General features: G+C 43.5%; 1 protein-coding gene across 2 annotated transcripts in view; it reads left to right on the top strand.

The window, feature by feature from the left end:
- The first annotated feature begins 1,167 nt into the window (after positions 1-1,167).
- Positions 1,168-18,305, top strand: part of LOC101410765 (lipase member K) — a 61,021-nt gene continuing 43,883 nt past the window's right edge. Inside the window, exons 1-2 of one of the 2 annotated variants that reach the window (XM_058298838.2) lie at positions 1,175-1,219; positions 3,770-3,866. The gene's annotated coding sequence lies outside the window, so the exon portion shown is untranslated. Of the gene's footprint in view, positions 1,220-3,769; positions 3,867-18,305 lie in introns of both variants that reach the window. The other variant, XM_058298839.2, reaches the window with a different exon arrangement.

Here is an 18,305-nt window from a genome sequence, read left to right as displayed (position 1 = left end):
TGACCTATTTCTGGACCAACGATGAAAATTCAGGAACTAATTCAGGAATACTCTTCCTCCTAATAATTAAAATGTAGTAGGCCCAACCTGAGGACTGGGCTAAACCCCATGTTAGAAAACCCAAACTCTACGTAAGTTTCTATTTCCTGTAAATGCCCAGCTCCCCAGAAAACACAATTTAAACCAGCCAATCAGCTATCACTGGCTGCCTTCCTCATTGCTAAGCAAATGCCTACTAAATCCTACCATAGTAGGAAATGCAGTCTGAGAGTTCCTCCCAATGTACTTTCTTGTTTTGTCTATAAAAGCTAGTTGCTCTCTTTGTTCAGAATTCTTCTCTAACGTGTGGCAATTGGAATCTTCCCAATTCAAGAACTGATTAATAAAACTCTCTGAGATCTAACCAAATTTTGCTCAAGTTTTTATTTAACATTCCTCTTCAGATTACTTCTAGGTATTTCAAAAATTAGCTGTGAAATGATTTCATAAGAATGGATTGAGTTAGTTATGTATCCTTATAATTATGAAAGCCGAAAACAGAAATCTCTGGAGTTTGAAAATTCATTGCAGGTTGTCTAATACCAAACTTCCAACTAGTTCAGACACTAGAGCTGTTATGTTGTAGGAAAGAGGTTGGAGAGTTGGTAAAAAGCCTGTTTCTGCCTTTACCTAATTGGAGATTTTGAATGAGATTCTCTCTAGGCTTTGTGTGAAATAATTGAATATAGTATTTTCTGGGTTTCCTGCCATTTCTAATACCCAGTTTATATAACTAGGTAGAATAAATTTTAGGAAAGCCAGAGCAGGAATTTGGAATGCCATAGCATTAAAAACGTTGCACATAAGTGAATAGGGCAATTAGGTATCTTAAAAAGAGGTATTTTTATGACTAGGGTCATTGCATACACCATTAGATGAAAATTATTTTCTGAGTCTATATTGTGCTGAGAAGCTCCCATTTCTTCTGATCCTTGAGGTACTCAGGGCCTGGCTTGGCAGGAGTACCACTGACGCTGTCTTACCATCAATTCTAAGGACTCACCCAACTAGGCTGTCTGGGCAGCATCTGTCATATTCGTAGCCCTAATTAATCTGCCTCCAGTTGAGAAATTTCTGATTGCAACATCTTCTGAGCTGTTTAGGACAGAGCATGCTCCACTGACAGCTGCTTCTCAGAAGCTCCCAGGACATGAAGACAGACAGACAGACATTTCATCAGGTAATGGCGATTTATTTGCAGAGTCTGGGTCATGATATCCCAATGAGACATGGGAAATTTTGCAAGTACAAATCTTAAATATTAGTGAAGAATGTCAGCTTTGACTTTATTAAGATAAGCAAAAGATAGCAAAAATGTCACATGACCGCTCTTGATGGAAGAGTTAAACTGGGGTGTTTTCTAGGCATGTTATGATGGGTCTTCCTTTCAGAAAACTGTAACAATTTAGAAAGCAGGCATAGCTGGGAAAGGGCATTGGTAGATAATCTTAGGGATTTAAGAGAACTTTCGATAGGGTTGTGCACTTAGGGGTTTGGGAAATAATGTTGGATAATGTTTTGAAAAAATTAAATTAAAAAATCTTAAAAACTGTTTAGCACGTTCAAAATGTCCTTTATTGTTTCATTCCATTGGCTTTGAGCATGATTGACTGGAGTCACTGTGCTACATGCTTGTGGAAGTTATGAATACCCTTCTAACAGTTTCTGAAGGACAGAAAGCGCTCTCCTTTTCTGCTGCTGTGAAATAAATAGCCTTACTGGGTGAGGAGTAGTTTACATCAACACAGATGGTATAGAAGAGCAGGGTGCTCCTCTACCCCTCCTAAATGAAGACCTGTGTTGGAGGCTGGAGAGACAAGGGTGAACCCATCTGATGAATAATACGCCCCCTAGCAATGGAGAGAGTAAATGATTTTCCTTTGATTTTATATGTCAGAGCCAAACAGTTATTTTTTGTTTGTTTTTACAAAATACTTATCCTTTATTTACTGTTGCCAGAAATAAGAAAGCAGTTGTTACCAGACTGTCTTCCTGTCTGGAAAGAAAAAATAAACTGCTGTAGAGAAGTCGGGTGTATGTGGTATTGAAGGCCTGGACATGAGAACTCTGAGAAGGAAGTTGATTTATTTCAACTGGCCAGACTAGGCGGACTCCTGTCCTAATAAAAACCGAGCCCCAAATAGAATTTTGGGTTCCCTTTTATACAGAAAAGATATAAGGGTTGGGAGTTATATGGTGCCTTTTTTAAAGAAAACCACTTTCCTTGTTAGTTAAGTGTTTGTCTGAGTACTAGGTAAGTTTTGAATTAAAGTACCCCCCCCACACATTTCAGGTGAGCGTGAATTAGCATATCCTCCACATTTCAGGTGAGCTTGAATTAAAATTCCCCCCCACATTCCGTCTGGATGCAACTTTGAATACACATTCAGTCTTACATCCTTTCTGAACATTCAAAGACTATAGGGCCTATATTACTGCGCTGCTTTGGCGGTTGTGAACATAGAGGTAGAACGGCTTAGTGAGGTCTGGAAGTCTGAGGTTCAGTGCTTCCATTAGAGCTTGTTTGAGAGCAGTGAAGGCATTTTTCTGTGGGCCTTCCCAGAGCAGGGGATCACAGTCTCCCCCTTTGTGGCTTCATATAAAGGGCGCGTGAGGACCCCAAAATTGGGGATCCAATTGCAGCAGAGTCCAACTGCTCCGAGGAACGCTCACAGCTTGCGGTGGGTATTGGGCTCAGGGAGACTACAGATCGCTTTCTTTCTTTCAAGTCCCAATTCACAGCGCCCCTGCATTATTTTATAACCTAGATATTTGACCTGAGGTAGGCAGATTTGGGCTTTTTTCTTAGACAACCCGATAGCCTTTTTGCTGTAGATGCTTTAAAAGAACATGGGTTCCACCAGCACAGTCTTGGTAGGTGGGACTTCCGAGAATGAAGTCATCTACATATTGGAGAAGAAAACAGTTATGGCTTTCTGCTTTAAAGGATTTGAGGTCACTGGCCAGGGCTTGTCCAAAAATAGTGGGTGCATTTTTAAATCCCTGAGGCAATCGCGTCCACGTCAGCTGCTGCTTTTCACCTGAGTTTGGATTTTCCCAAATAAAGGTGAAAATTGGCTGGCTCTGGGGTGCTACGTGAATGCAGAAGAAAGCATCCTTAAGATCTAGGCATGAAAAGTAGATTGTCGATAAGGGTATTAAGCTGAGAAGAGTATATGGATTAGAAACTGCAGAATGAAGGGTTATTACTCTGAATTAACTGCTCATAAGTCCTGGACTGGGCAGTAATCTCCACCAGCCTTTTTAACTGGGAAGAGTGGGGTGTGCCACGGAGACTGGCATGGCCTCAATATGCCCTCATTCAGTAATCTCTGAATATGTAGCCAGACTTTTTCTTGTACTTCACGTAGAACTGGTTACTGCCTTATGCTTACTGGACTGGCTGAGGGCTTTATTTCAATAATAATTGGAGGAATGTCATGTGCCATCCCCATTGGGTTACCTTCTGCCCATACTTCACACACATCTTCAAAGGGGAGCTGCGTGGCTCAGTTTTACTGAGGCAAAACAGTCTCTATTCCTCCTGCAGAGGAAAGGTTAGCGCTATTTTCAGAGGGTCCTGTGGCCCCAGTGTCAGGGTGGATCACCCCATGGCACCAAAGGTAATTTGAGCCTGCAGTTTAGACAGCAGATCTTGACCCAGGAGGGGACTGGGCACGCTGGAAGATAATGGAATTTGTGAGTGACCTCCTTTCCCCCAATGTTGCAGGTGCTGGCTTGAAGGAAGGGCCATTGGGCACTTTTGCCAGTTGCCCATACAATAGTGGCCTGTCTTTTTGATAGAGGCCCAACTGGCCACATTTCAGGTGAGCTTGAATTAGCATATCCTCCACATTTCAGGTGAGCTTGAATTAAAATCCCCCCCCCCCACATTCCATCTGGATGCAACCTTGAATACACATTCAATCCTTTCTGAACATTCAAAGACTGTAGGGTCTCTATTACTTATTTGGATTTCTAGAGACTAGGTACACTTGGAAACAATTTTGAATTTATGCACAGGCTATATTAAAACAAGTTCCAAAATATAATTGCTTTAGCACACTGTTGTAGAAGTTGAGAGAAATTCAATTATTTGTGTATAGAAGTAAAAATGATTTATTGATGGCCAACTAGACTCGGGAGCTTTCTGTTTCAAACCTGAGCCCTGAACAAGATTTTCAAGTTCCTTTTATACAGGGTGGGGAGTCAAATGGTGCTTTTATCAAAGAAGACTATTTTCTTTGTTAGTTAAGTCTTTGCCTGAGTACCAGATAGGTTTTCAATTAAGGTTTTGAATTAACATATCGCCCACATTTCAGGTGTGCTTGAATTAACACCTTGCCCACATTCCATCTGGATGCAACCTTGAATATACATTTAGTCTTACATCCTTTCTGAACATTCAAAGCCCATATTGTTGTAGAGAAGTTGAGTGTGCGCGGTATTGAAGGCCAGGACACGAGAGTACCGAGAAGGAAGTTGGTTCATTTCGACCGGCCGGGCTAGGCGGACTCTTGTTCTAATAAAAACCGAGCCCCAAATAGAATTTTGGGTTCCCTTTTATACAGAAAAGATATAAGGGTGGGGAGTTAAATGGTGCTTTTATGAAAGAAAATGACTTTCCTTGTTAGTTAAGTGTTTGTCTGAGAACCAGATAAGTTTTGAATTAAAGTACCCCCATATTTCAGGTGAGTTTGAATTAGTATATCCCCCACATTTCTGGTGAACTTGAATTAGCATATCTGGATGCAACTTTGAATACACATTTGTCTTACATCCTTTCTGAACATTCAAAGACTGTAGGGCCTATATTACTTATTTGGCCATTTTGGGGACTAGGTACTCTTGGAAACAATTTTGAATTTATGCACAGGCTATATCATATTCCCCCCTTTGAGGCCAAGCTTACGTTATTAAGCTTTGGCATCACTATTGTCTGAGTCCCTCTGGACTGACTGGTATGTATATAGAGCCATGAGATGGGCGGCTGTTTGCCTCCTTACTATACAATTTATTAGGGTGCTCATTCTGTTTATGATGAAAGGGAGGAGGCATGGAAGGATGGTGCATGCTTCTATGAAGAAGGCAACTATTCCCAGTAGAAGCTTGAAATTGTTTACTATTGACTGCCAGCTTCCAAAGGGATTATTTAAATGTCAACCATTCCAGGTTTGCACTGGGACATGAGCAATTTTTACTATTTCACTTGTTATTTCATCAATAACCTTTCCAGTGTTATCTAATTCAGGGTAGCAGTTAGAGAGATTGAATTTTCCACAAACTCCCCCTTCATCTGCTAAGAGATAGTCTAGGGCAAGATGGTAGATAGCATTTCTGAATTTAGTTTGCTCTTGGGCTAGTAAGTTTAGTGCATGGGCAGTTTCATTAGTTATTATTTCTACCACAGCTTGTAGGCGGATGATTCAGTTTAGCATATAGATAGGGGTTCGATAACCCCACATGCCATCCTCTGTCCAAGTTGCTGCTGGCACATAGTATTGGATTATATGCTCAGGGGGCCATTCTTCACCTCCCCAGGTAGTGATAACCCTTTTTCCCTTATGTTTTGATATACTGGCTGGCTTAGCTCTTTCCCTTCTGTTAAGGGAATGAGGAAGAAGGAGGGTTTTATTGTACCAAGCATACAAGTTCCACACCAGTTTCACGGCAGTTCTCAGAATGCAACCTTTCCACAAATCCATTACAAACCATTTGGGGCAGTAAAGGGGCCCTTTGCAGTGGAGTTCCACACCGTGATTAATTTGGGGAAAGTCCGATTTATGAGAATGGGGTCCAATTCATTCCATGTTCCCCAAGGCTCTGTTGTATTTGTGGTATAATTTTGGAATTTTCCCCCTGTACATGTTGGATTTCCAACAGCTATAGAGGAGCTTAGGCAGGCCCTTGAAGCACAATATTTTCCTATGACAGAAGTTTGTAAGGGCCACATACTATCTTGGGGGACAGCCAGGAGGTCAGTTGCATCATATGATTGGCTGTAATTGTATTCCCTGGTTTCCCAGGGCCATTGGTCTCCCATATTAGTGCCTCCACATACATAGCATGAGGAGACATTTAAGGCTGCCCCCACCACTTCAGCCAGGCTTATAAAGAGGTTTCTTGCTGCTTGTGGGATGGAAAAGGGCTTTTCCATTTCTTCATAAAAGGAGTGGAACACAGAATGGGCCTTACTTGTGAGTGGGTGTTCCTGATACCCAACCCAGATGTAGGCTCCTAGGTCTATTCCTTTACCATCAATGCAGACTCCCTGAGTCTGCCAGGATTCAGGTTTAAGGATGGTGAGGTTTAAAGGGTTACATTGACCACATGGACAGTTAGCCAGGGCCAAACCCTTGGTGAGGATAGCTGTTTGTTTAGCTATGTCTGTGTTCCAGGTGGACCAGGTGACACAAGACCAGTAGGGGCAGTAGGACGCACCTATGTATTTGCACCAAAAGCCAACCCCCTCTTGGGCTGCACTTCCGATTTCTGGAGCGCACATGTACTTATTGCTATGAGTATATGTTTGCTCCCAGCTGAGCCCACCACAATCTGTGTTCCATGGTATCCTGGAGTCTATAGTTTGACATGCGTCAAATAGGAGGGACACTCATTGCTTCTGGCTTGTGACTGGGGTGGAGGAAAGTAGATCCCCATTTTGATCAAGCACTCTTATTTCCCATTTACAGGAGACTGTTGGGGGTGTAGGATCATAGCAGGTTATTTGGCCAGATGCGTTACAGACACTATAGGAGATTCCCTGAAACTGACAGGTGGTTATCTGGTCCTTGCAGGTGTAATGACTATGATATATTAATGTGGTGTTGACATGGGCCCCTGTATGCACCTTTTGAATACATGGCTCACACTCTGTGGCACCGACCTGGGACCGGGGGAGGGTTAGGGCTAGAAGTAGGAAAAATAGCTGAAGGGGCATTGCAACGGATTAAACCGGATTCCTAATTTTTGGCTGTGCATAGACCAATCAGCTTCCAAGGTGTGATTGGAGCAGAGCTCGGTGTTCCATCCTCAATCTTCAGGCGTGCGTGGACCAGTCAGCTTCCGGGGTGTGACTGGAGCAGGACTCGGTGTTCCTTCCTCAATCTTCAGCCATGTATGGACCAGTCAGCTTCCGGGGTGTGACTGGAGCAGGACTCGGTGTTTCCTCCTCAATCTTAAGCCATGCATGGACCAGTCAGCTTCCGGGTTGTGACTGGAGCAGGACTCGGTGTTCCCTCCTCAATCTTCAGCCGTGTGTGGATCAGTCAGCTTCTGGGGTGTGACTGGAGCAGGGCTCTGTGTTCCCCTTTTTCACAAGATGAGTTTGGTTGAGCTATGGGTATCTGGAATACAGGTCCAGGACTCTGGGGCAGCTCACTTGACTCAGCTATGGTGTATCCACGGGGTGATTTCATCTACTTTAACTGCAGTGGGGGTGGATAAAATGACAAGATAGGGTCCTCGCCATCGAGGGGTTAGTGGAGCTGACTTCCAGTCCTTGACCCAAACTGCATCTCCTGGCTTGTACGGGTGTACGGGGCTGCTTAAGCTATGGGGTGCTTTCTTGGACTCAGTGATGCAGGTTATGTAGGGTTTTTCCTAAGTTGATCATCTGCTGAGCTATTGATAAGTTTCCTCTTTCTCTGAAATCCCCTTCTATATTTCTGATTAAGGGAGGAGGCCTCCCAAAGAGGATTTCATATGGGGTCAGGCTTAGTTTTCAGCTTGGGCTGGCTTGAATTTGTAGGAGAGCACTTGGAAGTACCTGCACCCATGTTAGTCCAGTTTCTTGGCAAATCTTGGCAATATAAGTCTTTATTGTACGGTTCATTCATTCTATCTTTCCTGAGCTCTGAGGATGGTAAGTGGTGTGCAGTTTCCATTGGATGCGCAGTGCCTTTGCAATCTTTTGAGTGATTTCAGAGACGAAGGCAGGTCCATTGTCAGAGCCAATTGAGAGCGGTAGCCCATAGTGAGGAATGATTTCCCTGAGGAGAACCTTGGCTACTTCTTCAGCTTTTTGTGTTAGAGTGCGAAAGGCTTTCACCCAGCCAGAAAATGGGCAAACTAGGAGTAGGAGATATTTATAGCCTCCGGATCGTGGCATTTCAGTGAAATCAACTACTAGATCTTCGAGGGGCATACTACCAATTCTCTGGACTCCTGGGGCTGTTGTGGGCCCCTGGCGAGGGTTATTCTTTGCACATGTCACACACCGTTGGCATACAGTACAGGTGATAGTGACTACTCTTGGGATGTAGAAGAATCTTTCTAATACTTCCTTAAGGCTGGGTTTTTCCCAAGTGTGTGTTCTCATGGTAGTCTTGAACTACAGTTGCTGCTAATATTTGTGGCACAACTATTCTGTGATCAGGCAATGTCCACCATCTATTTTCTCCTTGTGTCCCACCCTCAGAGAGTATCCACTCTCTCTCAGCTTGAGTATATTGTGGTTCTCGGTGACTCAAAGGCTACGGGGCGAGAGCAGGCAGTGTATACTGGATGTTCTGATAATTAAGGGGTTGAGGAATGAGAGCGGTGGCCAGGTTTTCAGATAGGGATCCCTCCCATGCCACTCTTTTTGCTTCAGCATCTGCCCTCCAATTTCCCTGGGCAATGGGGCTGTGTCTTTTCTGGTGTCCCTTACAGTGCATTACAGCTACTTTGACAGGCTCCTAAACTGCATCTAGTAGCTCCAGGAGCTGTGTGCCATATTTAATGCTTTTCCCTCCCGAGTTAATGAGTCCCTTTTGTTTATATAAGGCTCCATGTGCATGCAGGGTAAGAAAGGCATATTTGGAGTCTGTGTAGATGTTAACTTTGGCTCCGGCTGCAAGTTGCAAGGCTCGGGTGAGGGCAATGAGTTCAGCTTTCTGTGCTGATGTGTTATTTGGGAGGTGCTGCACCTCTACTGTGGTCTCAGATATTACTACAGCATATCCTGCTCGCAGATTGCTGCCCTGCATAAAGCTACTCCCATCCGTGAAGAATTCCATGTCAGGATTTGCCAGTGGGTGGTCTTGGAGGTCTGGCTGGCTGGAATATTCTTCTTGCAATGTTTCCAGGCAGTTATGGGCTGGAACCCCTGGCTCCATGGGTAGCAGGGTGGCTGGATTTAGGGTTTTTACAAGTTCCAGCTGGATGGATGGATTTTCACATAATGGTGTTTGATATTTAACGAGGCGGCTGTTAGTAAGCCAATATGTTCCTTTGGCTTCTAAGATTGTGATTGCTGCATTTGGAACCTGGACAATAATAGGCTGCCCAAGAGTTAGTTTTGTAGCTTCTACTGTAAGCATGGCTACAGCTGCTATGGCTTGCAAACATGAGGGCCATCCCTGGGCTACAGTGTCTAGTTGTTTGGATAGATACACTACGGGTCTTTGCCAGGAACCGAGGTATTGAGTGAGTACTCCTACTGCGATGCTTTGGCGGCTGTGGACATAGAGGTAGAATGGCTTACTGAGGTCTGGAAGTCCGAGGCTCGGTGCTTCCATTTGAGCTTGTTTGAGAGCAGTGAAAGCATTTTTCTGTGGGCTTTCCCAGAGCAGGGGATCATGATCTCCCCCCTTTGTGGCTTCATATAAAGGGCACGTGAGGACCCCAAAATTGGGGATCCAATTGTGGCAGAATCCAGCTGCCCCAAGGAACTCTCACAGCTTCCAGCATGTGTTGGGCTCAGGCAGACTACAGATCACTTTCTTTCTTTCAAGTCCCAATTCACGGCGCCCCTGTGTTATTTTGTAACCTAGATATTTGACCTGAGGTAGGCAGATTTGGACTTTTTTCTTAGATATTTGGTAGCCCTTTTGCTGTAGATGTTTTAAAAGAGCATAGGTTCCACCAGCACAGTCCTGATAGGTGGAATTTCTGAGCATGAGATCATCAACATACTGGAGAAAAAAACAGTTATGGCTTTCTGCTTTAAAGGATTTGAGATCACTGGCCAGGGCTTGTCCAAAAATAGTGGGTGCATTTTTAAATCCCTGAGGCAATCGCATCCATGTCAGCTGTGGCTTTTCACCTGAGTTTGGATTTTCCCATGTAAAGGCAAAAATCGGCTGGCTCAGGGGTGCTACCCTAATGCAGAAGGCATCCTTAAGATCTAGGCATGAAAAGTAGATTGCCGATGAGGGTATTAAGCTGAGAAGAGTATATAGATTAGAAACCACAGAATGAAGGGTTATTACTGCCGAATTTACTGCTCGTAAGTCCTGGACTGGGCGGTAATCTCCATCAGCCTTTTTAACTGGGAAGAGTGGGGTGTGCCACGGAGACTGGCATGGCTTCAATATGCCCTCACTCAGCAATCTCTGAATATGTAGCTGGACCCTTTCTTGTGCTTTGCGTGGAACTGGATGTTGCCTTATGCTTACTGGACTGGCCGTAGGCTTTATTTCAATAATAATTGGAGGAATGTCATGTGCCATCCCCATTGGGTTACCCTTTGCCCATACTTCAGGCATATCTTCAAAGGGGAGCTGCATGGCCATGGATTGGCCAGTCTCGCTGAGGCAAAACAGTCTCCATTCCTCCTGCAGAGGAAGGGTTAGCGCTACTTTCGGAGGGTCTTGTGGCCCCAGTGTCAGTGTGGACTGCCCTGTGGCATTAAAGGTAATTTCAGCCTGTAGTTTAGACAGCAGGTCTTGACCCAGGAGGGCGACTGGGCACTTTGGAAGATAAAGGAATTCATGAGTGACCTCCTTTCCCCCAGTGTTGCAGGTCCTGGGCCGCTGGGCACTTTTGCCAGTTGCCCCTACGATAGTGGCGTGTCTTTTTGATAGAGGCCCAACTGGCTTGGTCATTACAGAATGTTGAGCCCCAGTGTCAACAATCATATGTATGGTGTGGCCCCCAATTTGGACTCCAACCATAGCCTCCTTGGGGCCAAGAGAATAGGAGCCCGGTCTGTCCTAATAATCTCTATCAGAGTCCTCCATTCCTGCCAGCCCAATGATCTGATCTGCAGGTTTTTTCCCTGAACCTTTATGGACCCAGCATTTGGTTTGTGATGCCCCACTGGTCTTTCTGGCTAATATTTTGGCTGCAGAGGCTGGGTCAAGTGGCCAGCTAGGACACTCTCGCTTCCAATGCCCATCCTCTTTGCAGTATGCACGCTGATTTTGCTCTAGACGTGGGCCTTTCCCTCTCCTTGGGGCTGGGCCTTGCCAGGTTACCTTCTTTGACACAGGAATGGATTTTTCCACAATGGCTGCTGCCAGAAGATCTGCCTTTTTTTTTCATTTTTCTAATTTCTTCCCTTTTTGTTTCTACATCACGGTTGACATAGATCTTAGTAGCTACTTCCATGAGCTGAGAGATATTCATTCCAGCAAACCCATCTAATTTCTGCAGCTTTCTCCAGATGTCAGTCTGTGACTGGGCAACAAATGCTGCATTGACCATTGTTTGGCTCTCAGGAGCGTCTGGGATAAAGGGCGTGTATACACGGAATGCTTCACACAGTCTCTCATAGAATTGAGCAGGACTCTCATCCAGAGCCTGTAGAATTTGACTGGTCTTTGCCATATTCACTGCCTTGCAGCTCCCCGCCTTGAATCCTTCAACTAAGGCCCTATGGAACATTTCTAGTCGGTTGAGCCCGATGGTGCTATTTGGATCTCACAGGGGGTCCTCCTCTGGGAACTGCAAGCGGGTGTATTGATCACTTTCCAATATTATCCCTCAGGTGGGTGCTCTCTAAGCCAGGTTAGAGCTCCCTGCATGACAGGCATTCTCTCCTCAAAGTTCAATAAAGTCATTATAAGTTGTTTACAATCAGCCCCTGTGGGTCTGTGGGTTTGTATGGTGGACTGGAAAAGGTCTGTCATGGCCTGAGGCTTCTCTGAGAATCGTGGGGTGTGGCTTTTCCAGTTAAAGAGATCTGTTGTTGTAAAGGGCTGATAGATGAATGTCCGGTTTCCCCCCTGAACCTGGCCATCTGCATCGTAAAAGATTGGGGTCTGGGCTTCACAGAGTGGTAGCTAGAAGGCAGTCTTTTCCTTTGCTCCCTCTGCCCCCAGGGCTCCCTGTGGTTTGAGCTGCAATCTCTTAGCGTCTCCTTCCTGACTGAGGGGCAGCGCTGCAGCGGCGTTGCCAGGGGCAACCGGCTGTAAAAGCAGCTGGTCTGCATTTTCCCTTGCGAAGGTGCCAAAGACCACTGTGGAGATGGTAAAAGCTGCTGTGGGGATGGCGTAGGGCTCTCGGGTGCAGATGGTGATAAAGGCAACTGTGGGGATGGTATAGGTGCCCTCTCTGATGGTGATAAAAGCAGCGGCAGGGATGGTGTGGGCATCGCACTTCCCCATGTGGATGACGACAACAGGGCACTGCTTAGGGAGACTAACTCATTTTCATTCCTTAGTATTGCTGGGGTGGGAGTCATCGCATAAGGTGGTGGAAATTCATGTTCGTATGGCCCTTCTAAAATGGGCGGATTAGCACTGGACTTGGGATGCACTTTCTCTGTGTCCTTTGCACGATGCAATGATTGTTTGGTCTGGTCCCTGGGACGGCACTTCTCGGTTTCTGCATTAAGCAAATTCTAGCTTCTTTAGTCACGCACTTCCCTAACCAAGGTGGGTTTTGGCTCACAGCGTTTTCCCAAGCATCGATGTAGGGGAATTGGTCTGGATGCCCTGGATTTCCAGTTACTGCATCATGGACTTTATGGATGATCCAGGGATCCAAAGTACCCTCCTGGGGCCAGCCCACGCCAAAAGTTGGCCATTCTAACTCACAAAGCATCCTAAGCTTTCCTGGCTGAAACCTTATGCCATACACATCTCCCTGGAATGCACAGGGGAAGTTTTTCAGCATACAACCTAACGGGGTTTTACTGTGTGTTTCCCATTTCCACCCTGTGCCGACGGTGTACAACAGTCACTTAAGCCTTACACTTCCTCCGTCTCTGGCCGCGTCCCTCGTGGGAGCTTTCGGCGCCTCTTAACCTTAGCGGATCTGTATAAGCCCCTGATATGGAAGAGGGTCCCTTTGCAGGGAACCCCCAGACCGCCCTTGATCGTATGAGGTCGCCACGGAACCACAGATCGGGACTCCGTACTCGCCCCGCAGAAGTGATTTTCTGCGTCTCAGTCACCACAAGCACACATACACAACCACCCCCCCTTTCCTTTCCTCGGATCTGGAGAGGAGACGGCTTCCTCCCGTATTCTCAGGAGTACTAAGGCCTCCTCTTTGAGAGTTGATCAGGCTCTCTCCTAATTTTAGAATTAGGCTTTTCCTGCACTATGCCCCCGGGGGTCTTACCAGTCTGACGTGCAGAGCTCCGTGCTTCATTCTCAGGGTCTCTCAAACCTTTCAGTGCCCCCGGCTCCTCCGGGAGGGCTCCAACGAAGACCGCAACCTCTTTCTGGACTCAAATGGAGTGTCCAGGGGAGCCCAGGGCTGGGTTTCACCCAGGCCCTCCCGGCCTCCCCAAAGACGCCCGGGAGGGGCAAACAACTGTTGCTGCCTCTGACCTTCTCAGCGCGTCCAGGTGGAGTCACCAGAAATGTTGTAGAGAAATCGGGTGTGTGCAGTATTGAAGGCCAGGACAAGAGAGTACTGAGACGGAAGTTGGTTTATTTCGACTGGCCGGGCTCGGTGGACTCTTGTCCTAATAAAAACCGAGCCCCAAAAAGAATTTTGGGTTCCCTTTTATACAGAAAAAATATAAGGGTGGGGAGTTAAATGGTGCTTTTATGAAAGAAAATGACTTTCCTTGTTAAGTGTTTGTCTGAGTACCAGATAAGTTTTGAATTAAAGTACCCCCATATTTCAGGTGAGCTTGAATTAGCATATCTGGATGCAACTTTGAATATACATTTGTCTTACATCCTTTCTGAACATTCAAAGACTGTAGGGCCTATATTACTTATTTGGCCATTTTGGGGACTAGGTACTCTTGGAAACAATTTCGAATTTATGCACAGGCTATATCAATATCACTTCACTGGATTTCTAGAGACTAGACACACTTGGATACAGAATTAGATGATTTTGAATTTATGCAGAGGCTATATTATATTTCCCATTCGGGGCCAAGTCCAAGTTTCCTTAAGTTTCGGCATCACCACCATCAGAGTTTCCCTGGACTGACTGTTATGTATATAGAGTTTGCATTGCTAAATGGCTCCCAGGACTGGAGTCATTGCTATGGTCACCAAGGGCAGGATTGCAGCTTCTTACCGTCCCACACCCACAAGTCAGGACAGACAGCTTAGGTTATCTCTGAAGAGACAAAGAGCCTCCCACCCATAGCCCACATCAATACAACACTTAGGACTGAAAATATAATAGTATGGAACTAAATATGGGGCTAGGAAAGCAGTGGTAAAGGAGTCATTTTATTCTAATACAATTTGCCGTAACATTCCTTCACCACAGATTCTATCTCTCCCTTATTTTGTAAAGAAGTTGAGGGGGGAATTATTTTCTCCATGGTACCTCTTTTGTAATTTATTTATTATTATTATTTTATCTAAAGCAACAATCTTTAGAGTCTATTTTGCAAAGTAGAACAAGTGCTTTGTCCTTGTTTAGATTGTAGAAGAGACTAGAAAATAGAGAATCCTCTAGATGTTTGCTATTCACTTTTCTTTTCTCCCCTGGGCATTTTACTTCCCATTCCTCTTAAAATTCTTTTCTCTTCAGATCTCTGGGCTTGGAGCTCAGAGCTATTGGCCTAGCAACCCTATCTGAAGATCCTTTCAAAGTTACCTAGTTAGTCTTTCCATTGCTTCAAAGGTTTGTGAACTCCCAAATCTGAAATCTGCAGGCCTGGATTATCCTATTGTGTAAATATTTCCTTCATTCATTTCATCGTAATCACTGCACTCTTCCTGATTCATTGTCTTTCACTCTATGGGTGGCAGAATTCCAAAAAACCCGAGAACAAATTTAGAGCCAGATTCTGATTAACTTTGCTACTAGTAGTTGTGTAATACTGTCCTCTGGTAGAGATTGAAACTGTCAGAGCCTTGTGAAGGACCTCAAGATACAACCTAAATTTTTGTGCGCAGCCCAATTGGTTTAAGATTGAAAATGTCACATTAAAAGGGAAAAATGTGGCAGATACCAAAACATTCTAATTGACAGCAACAGTCTTCTAGCAAACCCAATCATTTGTATCACTAACAAAAATCCTATAAACAAAACAAAACAAAACAAAAAAACCCACTAGGAACTGCTGAAATTATTACAAGGTAGATATACTAAAACTTGCAGACTTTGCCCCCATAAAAAGCTCTTAGGGCATTAAAAAGAAATCGTTGAGTTGAAATTTACACATAATTATTTATAAATGTCATTATTACCTTATTATGTTGTAGAATTTGACAGAGGTTCGATTATTTGCGTATAGAGAGGCCAGGACTCAAGAATGATTTTGAGAAGGAAAAATGATTTATTGATGGCCAGCCGGACTCAGGAGCTTTCTGTTTCAAACCCGAGCCCCAAACAAGATTTTTGAGTTCCTTTTATACAGAGAAGAAAGGCCAAATGGTCCTTTTGTTTCAGTTCTCAATAGGCTTGAATTAGCATATATCTTCCACATCCTAGGTAAATTTTAGCATGGACTTCATACATTCTAGATAAACTTTTAGCACATTTGGTTTGCATTTTTCCTGAATATTTAAAGTTTATAGAGTTTGCATTGATAAACTGTTTCCTGGGAATGGAGTCATTGCCATGGTTACCAAGGGCAGGGCTGCTGCCTCTCACCATCCCACACCCACATGTCAGGACAGACAGCTTAGGTTAAGGTTATCTCCAAAGAGACAAAGAACCTCCCACCCATGGCCCACATCAGTGTAAGTACCTCAAGATAGTAAATTCATTGAGGAAAATATATAACTAATAAAGAAATTAATAGAAGAGGAAAATTTTTGTTCTCGGTATCAAAATATAATCATTACCATTTTGGAATAATCCTTCCAGTTCTTTTTGAACTTCACAATTTTGTTTGTTTGCCTGTCTGTCTGAGATATTTTAAAAATGAAATTGTAGTAATATTTGTTACAGTTGCTTTCAGATTGCTTTTGCATCCATATCAAACAAAATTTGAGAAACTATAAGTTTGCAAATTTTAGGTTGACATATGAAGTGCTTTTATCATAACTGTAAAGAGTTCCAAAGGATGCAGTTTATGACACATTATAAATATTGACAATTTTAAAATAGAATCATTACACAATTTTCCAAATGTATCCAATGGAATAGTGATTTAATACCTAATGTCACCCATTAAAAAATCTTTCATTTAATGAGTGGTAATTTTGTATCTTTATTAAAATAAAACACCTGGTTATAAAAAACCATTCAGAAAATAAAAAGGCAATGTGTTGACAAGAAGAAAATATATGCAACAGATATCTGAAAAAGGGCTCATATCCAGGATACATTAATATAAAGAACTCCAGAAATAAATAATATAAAGACAAAAAAATTAAAATGGGTGAAATATGGACAATTAGCAAAAGAAGGTGTATAAAGGCCAATAAACATGAAAGTAACTCAACACTGTTAGTCATCAGGAAAATGCATATCAAAACCACTGCATACCCACTAGATTGAGTGGCTTAAAAAGATCACCAGGGAGTAGATCAGTTCAAGCAGTTTAGCACCCACCTACCACATGGAGGTCCTGGTTTGGTTCCCAGTACCTCCTGAAAAAACAAAAACAAACAACAAGCAAACCAAACAATAAGCAAACCAAACAATAAAACCAACTTAGGGAAGCTGACGTGGCTCAGTGGTTGAGTGCCAACTTCCCACTTACAAGGTCCTAAGGTTCAATCCCTGACCCCGGGTACCTCAAACACACACACACACACACACACACACATACACACACACACACACCTACCACCACATGTTAGAGAGGATGAGGGGAAAATGGTTCTGTTGGACATTTCCACTGGGAGTTGTAGTATTATAACAACAATGAAAAACTCTCTGGCAGTTTCTTATGATCCTGTAAGACAGCGATTCTACTTTTTGATAGTTACTAAAATTAAAATATATATATATCTGTCCATATAAAGACTTGCGCAAGAATGTTTAATGAAGCTTTTATTCATAACAGCAAATTATTGGAAATAACCCAAATATCCATTAACAGAAGAATGGACACCCAATTTTCTTTATATGCAATGCAATATTACTTATCAACACATGCAACAATAAGGATGAATCTCACAAATACGATTCCACATTATATTCAGCAAATTTATATCGTGGACCTACCATAAGCCACACTTTAACGATCTAAATTCCCATAAATGGTGAGCAGCTAAGGTGTTGATGATAAATACAGTACCATGCCTCAGATATTATTTTTTAAATATATTTTATTTATTTTTAAAAGATACTTAGATTACATAAAACAGTACATAAAAAAAAATATAAGGGATTCCCATGTGCCCCACTCCCCATATATCCCACTTTTCCCCACATTAACACTTCTTTCATTAGTGTGGTACATTCATTGCAATTGATGAACATATTTTAGAGCATTACCACTAAGAATGGATTATAGTTTACACTGTAACTTATACTCTCTTCCACTCAGTTCTGTGGGTTATGGCAGGATATATAATGGCCAGTAGCTGACATAGCAATGTCATTCAGGACAATTCCAATTCCTGGAAATACTCCCATATTACACCTCTTTTTCCCTCTTCCTGACTTTAGAACTTTCAGTGGCCACTGTCTCCACATCAATGATTTAATTTCTTCCATTGCTAGAATCACAATAAGTCTGTAGTAGATTACCAGTGAGTCCACTCTTGTCCATATTTTATTCCTAAATTCTGAGAATTCTGGGATGGTGATGTCCACTCCACCTCTAATTGAGAGGGGCTTCAATTCCATATGGCTGATGAATGGGACTCCCTTGCTTGTAGTCATAAACTCCCTCAGTTCCTTGGTGTGGTGTTTGTCTGTCCTCATCTTGTTAGTTGTCCTGGATGAGGCCAATGAACTGGAGAGTAGATGTTGCAACTCCACTGAGGCTCAGGACCCAGCTGTCATGTGGACAGACCAGAGATTCAAGTCCCTTGGGTGTACATCTACCAACTCCTGCACAAACTATAGGCTCAAATAAGAGGGAAAGAAGAGGAATGTGTAGAGAAGTAACATCTGAGTCCAGTTCTGTCACACTCAAGAGCACAAACTCCAAAGTAGGGCCCACTGGCAAGGCACCAAACTCTGCAGCTATCTGCCATGACTGTAGCATTACAGCATTAATAAATTTTCAATGA

This window comes from Dasypus novemcinctus, chromosome 6, assembly GCF_030445035.2.
Source record: "Dasypus novemcinctus isolate mDasNov1 chromosome 6, mDasNov1.1.hap2, whole genome shotgun sequence".
Classification (NCBI taxonomy): domain Eukaryota; kingdom Metazoa; phylum Chordata; class Mammalia; order Cingulata; family Dasypodidae; genus Dasypus; species Dasypus novemcinctus.
This window is presented reverse-complemented; position numbering and strand designations above follow the sequence as displayed.